The 15,369-nt window shown below is 43.8% G+C and overlaps 1 protein-coding gene across 1 annotated transcript in view; it reads right to left on the bottom strand.

The window, feature by feature from the left end:
* SLC6A4 (solute carrier family 6 member 4) overlaps positions 1–8,823 on the bottom strand; it is a 28,739-nt gene extending 19,916 nt beyond the window's left edge. The window contains exon 1 of the mRNA XM_019511234.1: positions 8,499–8,823. The gene's annotated coding sequence lies outside the window, so the exon portion shown is untranslated. The remainder of the gene's footprint in view (positions 1–8,498) is intronic.
* Between the last annotated feature and the right edge of the window lie 6,546 nt (positions 8,824–15,369).

Genomic DNA, 15,369 nt, shown 5'->3' with positions numbered 1-15,369 from the left:
AAGAGCGGTGCCCTTTGTTTCCTTTCTGCTTTGCATTTGCTTGCCTTTTCCCACAATGTAACAGGACAGGATGATACCTGTCCAATATCAAGCGACAGCATCACAGCATGATACTTGGGAGAAGCCCTGGCTTCTTGTCCCTTTCTCCCCACTCACCTGTCAGAATAGCCATGGGACAATAAGCTGCTTTGGAGAAAAAGGGTAAAGTAAAATTGCTTCTCCCTCAGAGCAAAGGCGGAGCAGGAGAACTCGCATTTTGAGCTCTCAGGTGACTCACATTTTGTTCTCAGGTCATTATCTGGAGCGACACAGCTAGGACACAGACTTTGTTAAAGGAAGATCACAAAGCAACAGTCAGCCCTGGTAGCGCGAGGCACAGAGCTTGTCCTTCGTTGCAAGCTGCCACCCAGTGCTCTTGTACACCAGTGATGATGACTGTGTATCTGTTTTATTTCCAAAGCATTTTATCAGTAATTATGATGACACTGTGCGAAGAGGAATAAATACTCTCTACTTTACAAAGGGGGCAACTAAGGCTAGGAAGTGGAGTTACTGGCTGAAGGCTAGACAGGGAATCGTACAGCCAGGATTAAACTCAAGAGCTCCTAATCACCCTTGTCCTCAGACCTTTAGACCTCACCTCTTCCTATTCATGGGCAGATGTAAGAGGAAAAGGGAGGAGAGCCATAGGGGCAATAAGCAGGAAGGTGTCAAGATTATAAGCCTTTGAAGGTGTTACTAGAGCCTCGTAATTCACAGCCCCCCACTCTGTCCATGTGTTACGCGCTCTGTGTTCACAGAGATGATGTCTTTCATTTGAGAACAAGCACTGTCTAAGCAACACTGACTTCTCATCATAACACTAGTTAACAGTACTTTATTAGCATTAGTTAATCATCCACAAAGAAACAGCTTCAGAACTTCTGCTGACAAAATAATTCTAGGACAAAGAAAAATGCTTTTGTTTACCTGCAAGACTTTAAAAGACTGTGCACTTTGCAGTCCAGACCCTTGCGCGCTTCCCCCAGGACCTCATGCAGATGCGGGTACTGATCTCACTGATGGTAACAGACAAGGCTTAGATGAGGCCGACATCAATCCCACTCCCCTTTCTGCATTGAGGAAGCTCCTTTCGGCACCAGGTGTGAAAATGGAAAAGTAACCTAAACTTGAGCCCTTTCTGGACTTTGTACATGTGACTAGTATACTGGAAAGCAATAAAGAAAGCTCATCTAATTACACCCATGTGATTGAATTTTCTGTACTTGAGATGTCAGCATTTCAGGTGTTTCCAGTCAGCATCATCTCTGCAAGTCCACGTTGGGTTGTTTTCCCCATTAACACTATTGCTGACGCAACTAGCAGTTGCACAAGTGTAAACCACACAGGAAGGGGGCAGCTTATATTTGGTTATTGCATTAGAGCTCATTTAGAGATAGGAGTTTATGTTTCTGTATGCGGGCAGGTCTCTTGTACAGCCCCGTGCCTCAAACAAACCCAGCCATCTTTAACCGAATGAACGTGTGATCAGGTGTAGCGGACATAACCTAGAGCTGGCAGACAGAGCCACGCAGCTAAATTCTGCTGCCCACATCTCAGCAGCTGCTGCAGGCTAGGCTGAAGAGACGGGTCTCTAAACTGGGAGCTCAGTAAAAAGTTCAAGGCCAGAATGCCAAGTTTTTTAGGTACTTAAAAAAAAAACCAGACCTAACTGGGATTTTCAGAAGGACCTGAGCAAGGTAAACGTCCAGTCAGTTAAGTCAAATGGAAATCAGGCATCTATTCTGTCTACAGGCTTTTGAAAGTCCTCCGACCCACCTACCTGTATTTTCAGGTATCTAACTTCTCTTTGAAAATCTGGCCCCGGAGGTGGACCAAAGTTAGCGGAAAACAACATGAAGCCTGGATTATCAGGGAAGGTACCTTTACACCGGAGACGAGAAAGGCCCCTGTGAGTGGAGCCTAGGCAGCCCTTCTCAGTATTAGTTTAAGCTTTTCAAGTGGCATCTCCTGACAACAGACACTTACTATATCTACAACAAACACTTTGGGCAGCCATCCCATCCAATGAAATGTGCTCCTCAGCATCCAATGTAAACCACTTCCCTAAGAGCTGGGGAAGAAAGATGGGAGAAAGCTGCGTGTGGGAGGCTCTGCGGCTGGACAGCACTGAGCAGCTCTGCCAGCTTACATAAACTTCCCATGTCGAGCAGAAAGCAAGAAAGAGTCCACTGCTGGGGGCAGAGTAAAGGGCGTGCACAAGCAGCGGCGTGCCCTAGTGTTGCTGTTCTTCTGTTCCCAGCAAGAGCGAGACCAGACTCTCTGCAGGTGGTATTTCAGGCAAGATGGCGGCTATTTCATGAACATTGTTAATCACCTGCTTGAAAGCAACGGAGAGAGCAGGTTTATTAGTTGCCCAAACAGGAGTGAAAGGAAGTGATTTGTTAGCAAGACGAAGGAATATTCAGCATCTAGGGAGAAACAGGAGTTTGACTGATCGTACTATATGTGTCGAATCCTTGATTATTCTTTGCGCAGTGTGTCCATTTCATTGACACAGGAAAGAAATTTCACATGCAGTACACTGGAGTACAGAGACAGGAGGTTTTTACCCGATCGTGTTTATGCAATGAACATGTTCTTCTCTGTGGAGGAAAGACAGCTGAATAAGCTTACTCGTTTTTTTGGGTGTGTGACAAGTAGGATAGTTGTCTGTCCAGAACAAAACTCCTTCCGGATCCTCTCTAGCCAAAATTCATAATGGAAAGGAAAGAAATACTGGATTAGCATAAACATTTAGGTAAGATTTTCAGTAGAATTAACCCCCGGCCCATAAAATGGTTTGTGAACTCTTAGGGGCCATAGCTGAAATTGGAACCCTCCTTTATTGGGTGCGTCTACACACGCGCATTTACTGTGCAGTAACCAAAATTACTGTGCCGTAGGGGCATGCATCTACGTGTGCAAGTCTGCACTGCGCAGTAAATACAGTGACTTATGCCGACTTGAGTGTAAGTTTGATACCTGCATCGTGCAGGTATCAAATTGGCTCCCAATTAGTTACTGCGCAGTAATACACGTGTAGACGCCTTCCTGCGCAGTAACACTGTGCGTGCGGATTGACTTGGGACTAACTTTAGTCCCAAGTCAGTCCACATACAGTGTTAATGCACTTTAACGCCTGCATGTGTCGATGCAGGCCTATTCCCACTTACTGCACAGTAGATTTAAGCTGCCGTACATGCATGTGTAGACAACAATTAAAAGGTTGTTACAGGTGTTTGGTTGTGATGGGAAATCTCTGGAGCCAGCTTCACAGTTACATGACCATGTATATTCTTAGTGACAGAAGGTAAGCTGGAGGCCCAGGGGATGCCAAGAACTTTAGCTGGATATCCTGGGGAGAGTTATGCTAATACTGGAGGATCCCCCTTTTTATTGCTTGCCGGCCTCTCTCTGTTGCTGTAGTGTCTATTTCTCGTTGGCTATTTTAGCAAAAGACATAGTAATAACAGTTTACTATCTGTCTTTGTTCTGAGCTGTTGCAAAGGTCATGCTTACATAAATACGCATTGGCTCTTTATCAACAACTGAAATAGCTACAGACCAAAAAAAATAAAAGCTAGTAGGGAACATGAGACCTGAAAACTGCAGTTAGTTTTCTGCTGCCTTCCACAAGTGTAGTGTTTCAGGGGCCCTAAGCATCTCTCTCCCAGCTAACAGCTCACTGACCCCAAGACTGAAGTGCTGGGGGTACATAAGAGGTGCCAGCTGAGAGCCTGGAAACTGCAGTCCTCATTTTCCAGTGAACCTCAGCTTCGCCGTAGCAAAACCGCATGGACAGGCATGAGGAATGTCTTTTGCATCTGCCAGCCGTGGTGCCTCTGCAAATCATGCCAAACACCAGCGTCAACTGAATATATCATATTGGTTTAGTAGATACTAAACTAAAGCCACCTCATATTTGATGCTCAGTGATACTGGCCACGTCTGCATGTGCAGCAGACTGCACACTTGTTACTGCACGGTCCTGTTGCCGCGTGGTTTTTCCTGACGCTAGTGCACAGTAGCATCGCGTCACGGTTAGTGCCCGGTAACTCTACTGCACGGTAGCAGCAAGCTACACCGCAATAGCTCGTTGCTTCTGCACCACAGTGTGTCGTGTAGACGTGCCCACTGAGTGAGAAAGGCAGAGAAGAAATGCTGATATCAGTACCTGAAGACATGAGACAAGCACTGTTAAAAACCATGAAATGCACAAATATCCTCACATCTTCTGCATGTAATGATTTTTGTTGTTCATAAATTCACTTTGACTTGGTGCAGCATTCGAACTGACACAAGCAGCGCTACAAATCGATCTGTCCAGCAAAAAAGCTCGATTTTTCTGTTCCCTAAGCTTATGGAAAACTAACATTTGCCTTTAATCTGAATGTTGGCAAGAAGAGCAATGCAGTCAAATCTGTCCTTCCATTAGCATTAAATCAGTTCTTGATGCCTCGGGGGAAGGCAGACCTCAGCCTTGCTTCACGCCAGCTGTGCAGTATTGCACGTGAGACGGGGCATGGGTGTGTGCATACCTTCCTGGGCCATGTGGCTATTAATGTATTCTCTGCAGCACAAGATGTGCTTATCCTTAGCGGTCACAATTCTGAAAGTTAATACTGATCACAAAATTACCCTGTCTATTAAATCTGGCAGTAAGGAAGTATGTGTATGTGCATACATCTTCCTTTAAATAAGTTATATTTTCTTTTGTAATGTCCAAATGCATTGAACCACACTTGAACCTTCTGCAATATCAGTCCCTGAATAAATCACTATCAAGTTCCAGTAGAATGATTGTGACGGGTTTAATACCGTTTTGAGCACAGATAGAAACCTATGCTCCTTCTGCATTACTTCTGTCCACTGCGGCACCAGCACCTGCTGAGATTTAAAAGGCTCCAGACTGGAGAGTGAAAGGTTAATGAATATTTCCAGCAAATCCGAACAAACCAGTGTTTATTGTTAGTCATACTGTACACTGAAATAATCTCTCTTAATCTGGCGTGTATTAGGACTCATTTTACATGTAGATGTTGCTCGGCTTTGAATTACGCTTTGCCCCGTAGACACAGTTCACAAGGCAGACATACATGTACAAAGCCCAAGTAAATAGGCATTGAGAGCACTAAGCAGGAGGTTTCTTTGAAGGGATACAAACAGTTTAGCTAGCACAGGAGGCAACATAGCAACCAGAGCCCTCCTAAAACATATATGTATGTGTGGGGATTCGCAGGCACTGGACCTACATAAGTATGGACTCAGACATCCCTGGCCCTTTTCCGTTCCTTTCCTCAGCTCCACCTGTGTCCTCCTGTGCCGGGTACCCACGGGACTAAAGGGCTGTGGAGGACCTTGTGCAACTCATCCCTACAGCAACGCTTTGCTTCCTGTGCATGCAGGGGAGCAGGGGCTCCTTAATTCCTTTTCGTCTCTCTCCTTACACCTGTACAGCAGCACAGTCTAGAAATGACCTTTAATTAAAATATGTATGTGATACGCTAGGTGCTGGGAGACCATGGTGATGAGAGGTGTTCAGCAAGGAGGACCAACCAGTTCTAGCCAATTCATATTTAAAACCTGCCAGCATCACATTTCAGTTCCTTTTATTTCCAGTTTCTAGCAGGAAACCGTATCGAGAACTGACACCCCAGCGGCTGGATACTTTGCTACTAAATGTGCCTGTTTGTATCGAATAGAAACCAGATCAGTTTGGTTTCTAGAAGATCCTTCACCAATATCTGTCACTGCAGATCAACATATTTCACATGTCCAAAACTGACACGCCTGTAATTGCTTGACAAACCGTGCCGGCTTGGAAATCTCACTGCTTGACCAGAGCCACAGGAACTAGGCACAGAGAAACTCACCTCTAGTGCACCCCTCAACTGGTGTTGGGTTAGTCATTGCACTTTGTTTTATTTATGCCCTATCTAGTCTAGTCGCAAATAATAAGTAAAGTGTCAGCCTGATTCAAGGCCCACTGAAGTCAGTGGGTCACAACGAATCTTTCATGTATTTTGGATCTGATCCAAGTCTCAAAGATTTGATGCATCTTAGGGTTTTAACTGCTGCCCATCACCATAATGACTGAACACCTTATACAAAGCTTACAGAAAGGAGATGGCAACATAGATCTTGTATATGAATACTAGTTGCACTTGAAAGGGAATAACTGAGAAAGAGTGAGCTGCTGACACTAACACCGAGCAGTGCCATACTCTACAAGCAGTCATACTGAAATCAGTGACCTTCCTAGAAGTGCTAACCAGACTACGAGTGGCAGGAGCAACACAGTTGTCTGGTGGGCTCTTGCATATGACTATAACCATTTATGCTATAAGTAGCACGTGTGCAGCAACACAGCCTGGCATATTAAGGAAAGAATATCCACCTTCACTCTGAAGTCCATATTGCAACCTTGGTCGTATTTAATTCTGTATTTACCACTCCCACAGCGAGAGACCGTGTGATGAGGATTTACCTGTGTAATTCTTACAGAAGAAACACCACATACTAATGCCAAAGCTGCACACTGAAGTAGATGGTCCAGTGCTATACATTTTAAAGACAGTCCAACTCATGGGAGGGGGCAAATATATTTTATGGCTGGAGACGGTACGGGAGTAGATAAACCTAGAGAGAATGATACTCTCCTTTTTCCCATATTATATATATATATATATATATATATATATAGCTTCTACGAAGACTCATAATGCATTACATATCACAAAACTCCTAGAGCACTGTCAGCAAGCATAAAAACATGTTAATAATACTACATGCACATTGTATAACACGACACATGCACGTATACACACAATACAGTTCAAAGACTGACGAGTAACGGGACACGTTTCTCGTTCTGATTATGTTTGTAATTTTTCATGGCTGGAGGAAGGAAAATAAATGGTCACAAATATGCCTTGATCTTACAACTTATTACCAAGTCATACAGCCTGGGTCCAAACTCTGCTGTAGTGCTTTCTGAAAATACTTGTACCCACTATGGTACAAGTCTACTCACATACACCATAACCGGCCAAATGTACAATGCTGCTGACCTATCTTTGGAAGAGAATTAAGACATTAGCACCAGAAGAGACACTGTAGCGATCCATCCTCATGTCCTCAGGCTCCCTAGTGCTGCTCCTGTTTCAAAACTCAGCAGCACATACGTCTGTGCAGGAGAGTATGAGAGAGAGGAGATGACATACATTTTCCATGCTAAGAGATCATCTGTTCTTTATTAGATTCCCACAGGGTTTTTTTGCTTTTGGGGGGTTAATTTGGAGAGCTGTTTGAAACTCATTCCCTTCCCCTTGTTCAGTGCACCCACAAGAGACATTTACTGAACGCCTAATTTCCAAAGAATGTCCTAAGAATCCTTATTGTTACCAGGTTGCAGGGCAGAGAAGATTACGATCAATCCACTTAGCAGAAACACTGACAGACAGACACATCGGTTGCATGACATTTAACCCAATGAAAGTGGCTGCCAATAAACAGCCCAAGTTCAGTCCCATGCTATAATATATCCCAGTATCCAATTTAAACTCCAAGTCCTTTTCTCTCCCTAAGGCTATGCCTTTCCTTCTTGGGTCTCCCTTTTCCGTTCTGAATGCTTCAAGATACCTTTACCGTATCACTGAAAAAAGTTATATCAGAGTCCATTTTTGATTACATTACATTCTTACTGGCACGTCTGCTATGTTGAGCCAAATTGTAGGCAACTCAATCAGATGGCTAATTTCCCCACTAAAAAGTAACTGCAATGTAAATACATTCACGGCATACTCTTCAGCTTATTCTATCGTCGTGTATATAAACTCTCTTGAAATAATATATGATTATTTAAAATATAAAATTGCTGTGGTTAATCCAGTCTGTTTTGGTCCTTTTAAAAGAAATGAGTTCACATTGATTTCTGTGTCCAATTCTGCCATTTCTCCGTCAGTATATTTTTGGCTTGAATTTTAAAAGGGCTTTGCATGCTTTATAAACTAATTTCCAATGATCATAACACATTCTGCTGCAAGCATTTCTCTCCAACATTCATAATTGTTGGACAAGTGCCTGAGTAAGGCAGTGGGCATGTCACAGCAGAACAGCAAGCAGAACCATGCACTTAGCAAAGTTTCTTCAAGATTTAAGTCATCCTTTCCCCAAAGACACAACAGCCGAGTTTGTCTCCCAACCCTTCAGAAGTTGCCGGGGGAACTCATACAGCGTTCATTTAAAAAACAGCACTACAAAACGAGGAATTGAAAGGTCTTCTATCAAGTGATCATCGTCGCCTCGCGGCTCAGAATAGAAGTTGCAAGAGGCGAAAGTTAATGCAACTCAGATGCCCACCTGAAGCAGAAGGCAGTATCTTCCCCATAAAAGAGCCTGTGTCTAGCTCATATAGCATTAAATAGCTGTGGGGTGAAAGCAAGATTAAAAGGTACCTGTCTTTCAGATGAATAGGAAGCGTCTTCCCCTGGAGTTATCCAAGCCTGAGCAACCCTGACCCTATGCTTGCTTCAGAGCCTCTGAAACTCAGCCTGTGGGCAACTCAGCATCTTGTTGAGGTTTTTGTACACCAATCCCCCTCACATGGTCTGATTTCCAGATAATCTGCTGCCAAAGAGCTCTTTAAGAATTTTTGCGTCACTTTTAGTCAGCTAACTTTATGTTTCACCAGGGCTGCAGCTCAGTTTTCCTCCTAGAGGTGGGTGGCTACATTTATATGTTCTGATCAGTTCAGGAGCGCAGCATCCAGCAAAGGCAGGCGAGTGAGTGAGAGGGAGGGAGGGAGGGAGGGAGGGAGGGAAGACAAACGGTTAAGGGATGAAGCTCCTGTCTCTCCTTACAGCCATAAGTGTGTGGGTGGTAGGAACAAGAGGACAAAAACTGGGACTGAAGGCTTGAGGGAGGCAGTGAATTAGAAGTGTGCAGGTGAGTCTGGTAGATCAAAGTAAGAAGTTCTGGGGTTTTAGCTTATAATCGAGCAGAGAAAGGGCTAGTCATTAATCTTCCTGGTTATTGAACACTTGCGTTATTTTAATGCAGAAATATAAATGGGGAGTTGGCTTGGTTATAAGATGTCGCTGCAAGCTCCTTGAAAAGTGTGTTTGTCGGGCTTTAATTAATTAAGTAAGGAACTTCCCCTCTTCCTTCTGCGCTTTAAAACCCCCCGATGCGATCCCTGACATGAATGCTTTTTCTCCAAGCTCCTTCAGTGCAGACAAATGACTTGGACAGTTTGAAACTTAAACATTTTGTTTATAAAGATGGTAAATGATGGACCAGCGAGCAAGTGCCTCGGTGGATGGGCAGAGCTGGAAAAGCAAGTAGAAAACCATATGAAAAAAATAGCTAACTTCAAGAACAACAGAGTTGTTGGTGTAAGCAACAGGCAGTTTGCAGAGATCTGCTCGGAGCAGTTCAGTAAGAACAGAAACTCAGAGAACAAACAAGCCTAGGGTTATAATTATTGCTTCCCTTTCTCTGGCCGCTAGCCCCCTTCGAAGGCCAGCCGGGGACTTAGCATCATGCAGCTGATGCCACCTCAAGGACAGTTGTAGTACTGGACCCAGACCCTCATGTGCCTGAACCCAAAACCTTGCTTTTATCCCCAGTACTGCTTTGTGCACACTGCGTGAGCATCGCTTTAATATCACTAGAGCAGTCGTAGTCTTTTACTTGAAGCCGAGGTAGACAGCAGTGTCAAACTGGCCTCCTTGCCGTTCATTATTGCATATCAGTTCCCCGACGTCCTCACCTTTGCAAAGTAAACAGTCCTAGTCATTTTAATCTCTCCTACGCTAAAGAAGGCAAGTCAGAACCTACTTCCCCAACCCCCCTCCCATTGCAGGAACTGGAAAAGATGGAAATCCTCTCTTTTAAGATCTTAGCACAAAAGGTATCTATTCAGGAATGCAATTGCAGAGTTCAAATCTGCATTTTAAAGATGTTTAAACATTTTAAAGAGGATCCATCCTTTCCCCCTCCGACAGCATTTGCAGCCCTCCAGGACTGGGAGCCCACAGCGGATTGTCCAGGCACGTGGATGCTAGCCTCTCACAGGAAGTATAACCTTTCGGTGTACGTTTTGCCATTCCTCCACATGCACACATATCGTTGTAGAAAGATTTAAGAATCTGTGTCTGGGGGTTTTTTATTATTATTTCTGTATCTCCACTGTACTTTCTGCTTAGAGCAGACTTTTATTGCCGTTTCGGAAACAGTACAGAGCAGATTGTTTTGCTTAATGCTGGTAGTTAAATTGTGCTCGGCTGCTCGCACTGGTGATGCTCTGAGTCAGCAACGGGTAATTTTCCTAGAGCAGGTAAAGCTGCACGGTATACAGCAATGCGTTAAGACCAGACAACAGCCTTCACACCTTCTACTGAAGTATGGGTTTTTTTCATTTGTTCTGTAAAGCATCTAGGACCCTATTTTTGATAGCAGCTGACATGCAAGGCCACGCTCTCAACTTGATGGCACTTCTCTGCCTGTGATAACTTTTGAATGCCCTGTATGATCCACTGCAGGCACAAATTTTAGGGAAGATCTTAAGTACAACTGAGCAGAAACCTGTGGAGTTTGGAGAGGAACAGAAATCCAGGTACCCAAGCACAGAGGCACAAGAGCATCTCAGGAAAGTGATTGAAGAAATGGCCGAACCACTTTAGTCGAACCTGTCCAGCAACAAGCAGGAGGCAAGCCTCTGATGGGGAGAATTGCAGCCAAAGTGGTTCAAGTGAACAGTGTTATAGAGGACTGAAAAATAGTCCTGCAATAGGACATAGATCAGACAACCTTACCCGGGGGTGCACCGCTAGCTCCACCCGTAACAGTGCCTGGTGCGGCTTTGCCTTGCTTCACCATCAAACACAAAACACCAATATTTTACAGAACCAACAGCATTAAAATCCAGATCTGTTGTTTGTTTGTGTCCTTGGTTTATACAGGAACCAGAGTTTCACTTAAAAGCTTTGATGTTCTGCTCTGAAGTAAAATGGAAATGAAGATTTGATCATCCTTTCCCCTCCTTTGCTAGCTAGGTGGAACATCTGGGAGCTACGTGTGTTGAAGTGCCACGTTGTGCCACTTCTCATTAGTGTCAGTTAGCAACAGCTCAGTCTAAAATAGGGACAGAAGGGATTATTTCAGTCCTTTACAAGATGGTGTCAGGTAGAAGGCTCCCACTTCTCTTCATTTTACACTTCTTGCTGTTTTATACCTTTGAACACTAAAACTCAGAACCACCTAGTGATTATTGTGCGGTCTGTGAAGAAGTCATGGCATTTCTTAGCCATTAGTTCGTTCTCATCCATGCAGAGAGACTGCCACTCTCTTATTGGTTTCTTTTAATTTTTCCCATTTTTCTTCCTCTGGGATGGAGTTTAAACTTTAAAAGCCCGGGTCAGGGTTTGTGCTTTCTTAGCAGGGCAGAGCACTGGACACAGAGCGCTCCATTTTGGACAGCTTGCTTACTGAGGTCTTCTGGCATCGCCATCTTCAGTCTGCTTGGTTCGCTCGAGCAGCAGCGGGTACTTCTGCACGGCTCTAACCAAACGAGCTGGCTGCCAAACTAACTGCTCGAAATAAGAGGAAAAAATATCATTATATCATGCTACTTTTTCGTATGTGGTAATGTGGTGTCCTGCCACAAAATCAAGGCACCCGACATTCACTTAGCCACTAGTCCAGAGTTGTGGCTTTGCTTTTCAGAGCAAGATCCTGGGCACGTTGGCTTGCTGACTTTCTTATTCTGTGATCCATTAAAGATAGCTGGATGCAAAGGTACTTTAAAAAGCTTTGCTTGCATGCAGTGCTCAACTGTCCAGACACTTACTGAGACCATCAGAAAGAGGTCTTCTGAATGAGTGCATGAAAAAACATTTTATGCACGGAAGTTATTTGAAGGAAAGCTCCTGTCCTATAGCCAGTCCACATGTAAATCCCAGATCTTTTTTCCCCCACATGCAAAACATACAACCTAAATAAGGAAAAAGCACTGAGGTGTGTAGCTCTTTTTCATTCCATCTTTAGCCTCTTTCTACCAACTGGAGATGAATGTTTCCTTGTAATCGGGATTTACTTCCCTTGCCACATCACAGTACTCTGAGCAGGCCACATTTATGCCCAGATTGATGGAACAGAAATAATCAAGAATTGTTTAACATTAATCCTCTCTTCTTTGATCCAGTCCCTGGAAACCGACTGCAGTAAAATAAGCAGTTCCACGCTTCAGTTGATGTGCGAGGTGCACATCCACCACACCACTCCCTTTTCCTGGGAAGGTGAGAAGATACTGAGATTCCTTTGGGACCATCAGCACCCTTGCTCTGCTCAGGACACCAAGACCTGAGTTTTCAGAACAGATTTTAAGGCGTATCACAGTCATTTATTATTTTTCCTGCTTTGTTAGCGTCTCAATTGCCTGAGTGAGGGCTGCCACAAAAATAGCTACATTTTTTTTCCTTCAGGACAAAGAAGGAACTTGGTCCAGGAAGCTGATAATAGTTCTCCGAGCCAAGAATGACCAAATTGCAGTCTCTTGCTGCCCCTTTGCTCCAGTTTCCCTAGCAGGAAAGCAAGGGGCACCCCGCTTAATGTAGGGCAGAAAAAAAAATAGCTTAGATTTCTTTAAACAACCATTCACATTTCTGGAACTTAGCTTCATATTTCTTTAATTACTGAATAGTATTTGCATCTAAAAGTGGACCAGGTTCTCACGGGATAGAAGTGAATGAGCCTAAAAGCAAGGGGCAAATTGCTTACTAACATGAACAAAAAATAAATCACAAACGCTAGATGGAAAATACGATACTTCATACAGGTAGATATTTAAAAGGACAGTCAAGTGAACTGTAGTAAAGGAGGTGTTTTTGGTGTAATGCTTTTTACAGCTGGTGGGAATTCAGTTTGTACATCATGATTTTTAACCAACATGTCAAACACTGATGTTTTAAAATAAAGGAGAGGATGCCGATTTCTCAGCAGTCATTATATAGTCACAAGTAGGTAAGGACTCTTACCTGTTTTATAAACCATAAGAGGCAGTTATAGGGCTATGCGACCAGGTTGGTGCTAAAGACTGAGGCTGAAAAGGCCGATGATTGGCAATTGAAAACCAGCACGAGGACACAGCTAAACGCAGAACAATCTAGTGGTCACCCTGACAGCCTTGAAGGACTGTAAGACAAGTTAGCATGGGGCCACCGTTTGCTTAACAGCCCTCAATATTAAAGGAGACAAAGCAAACTTGTATTTTTGCCTTATCCGTCTCACAATAAACTTCGAGCAGTGCTGGGTGTCGATATGATGCTGCCTCTGCCAGGCTGGCTCCATTTCATATAGCGTGTTTCAGCCATGTGAATTTTCTGTGCTTATTTGGAAGAGAAAGAGGAAAAAAAATCCCCAACGCTATTGTATAAACGGGACTGGGAAATATCTGGGTAAGAACAGCAGAGATAAGCTTATGCTGGACAATAGTTTGACATACTCCAAATTAAACAAAAATGGGCTTGAAAACAGTTTTTAAACATGTCAAACTCCATCAGCATCAGATCTGGCCCGGGTGAAGAAAATGCTAGTTGTTATGTCTCAAGAAAATGATAACTTTGCAGGATGGGCACAATCCAGCAGTAAACAACATGGAGGGAACAGAGGAATGCGTCTCCGTTTGCGACACTGCACACTCTGAACGCCTAGGAAGTTGGACTTCGGGAAGGAAAAAGCCCACACGCGCGTTAGTTATAGCACATACTTCCACATAGGTCAGAAATGGAGGCCAAACATTGAAAGGCAGTAACCTTACTGAGTGCCCACAGTTCCACAAAAGCAGCCATTAGATTTACTTGATGCAGGCTTCCACAGACATTTCTTGTGGAAAACAGAAAGATGATAATATCTCCTTTCCCACAGGGAATCCTGGACAGAGTCCAAGCTCCATCTCCAAAATCTGCTAAATTGGGAACACATGCAATGGAATCGCATCACGTACTAGTTTCAGGGTTGTGCTGGTGACTAGTACTAAAAAAAAAAATTGGGGGAGGTTGCAAGCAATTCTTTTTGCAGCTTGACACGCTTTTGCTTTCCTTTACACCAAGAATGACCAGGTCTCACTGAAGATAAAACTGAAAACCTTTTTATAGTAGAAAACCTAATCATAACAAAGGCTTAGTTTTGCTAGAAAAGGGGAATCAAAAACAGCAGCATCTTAGTTATGGTAGGATGACACTTGTACTTTTTTTTACTTCTAATATTGCCTTTGCACCTTTCATCCCAAAGAGCTATATGGATTCCCTATAGAAACCACTTCTCTGAAAAGCCCACACCATCCTAACTGAAACATCAGGCTAGGGAAAGCAGAATCAATGAAGTCTGGCCAGGACAATACAGTAACTCTTGTAGTAAGTACTGTTGGGCCTGTACTGCAAATGAGTCCAGCTCATTTGTGCTATTATTCCCAGCTAATAGCTCAGACAACACTGCAGCCTCTGCTAATACCTGCCGATTCAGAGAATGGCGTTTACGGCCGACTGGGTTACCTTGCAGGCCAACATCAACTTTGCACGTGGTATCTGGCACTCTCATAGCCGTGATGTGGCTGCAGCATGTGCACTTCAGAGGCAGGCATGTCTCTCTCGACTCAGCAGTGCAGGAAAAAGAAAAACCATGCTTAACATTTCATCTTTTTCTGATAAAGGTAGCAGCTCACTCATCTTCTTAAGCCTTATGATTTGCAGAGGGATAAAGTTTTTCAGGAAGGAGCGAGAGTCGTACTACAGCTTCCACATTCCTTTGGCTACTCTAGGAACAAAGGCAAGCAGCCCTTGTTGTGGATCTGGTTCAGAGCCATGGCACATCAAGCATCCTGTTGCTTTGCTTGTCCTTAAATCAAGCAACCTTTCCCAATGGTATCTTCTAATGGACAGTTCAGTTTTAGTGCTGTTCTTTGTTCTCTTTGCCCTCTTCCTTCCCCCCCAGTGACTGAAGTCTCAGTGCAGAACAGCAAAAAAGTCACTTCATCACAGACATTCATGCTAGCTTGTTAGTTTGGCCTGATTTAGATCAAAGCATTTCCACAGTGCTCAGTCACCACGGTATTTGAGTGCCTGTAGCGTGCATGAGATGGTGTGTTTGTACTCATCTTCATCCTGGGTGGGAGGAGAGCCTTGGCAACTACCATTGAGAAGATAAAGCAGCATGGCTTGTTGATCTGCTGGTGTTTTGACTCCAAGGGCTGTTTGTGGGTCACTAACACCTTTCCCCATCTAATACAATTGCATGCAGATAATTTAAAATAAAAAGAGAACAAAGCTA

Source organism: Gavialis gangeticus, unplaced genomic scaffold (genome assembly GCF_001723915.1).
Source record: "Gavialis gangeticus isolate Ggan-Ray unplaced genomic scaffold, GavGan_comp1, whole genome shotgun sequence".
Lineage (NCBI taxonomy): Eukaryota > Metazoa > Chordata > Crocodylia > Gavialidae > Gavialis > Gavialis gangeticus.
This window is presented reverse-complemented; position numbering and strand designations above follow the sequence as displayed.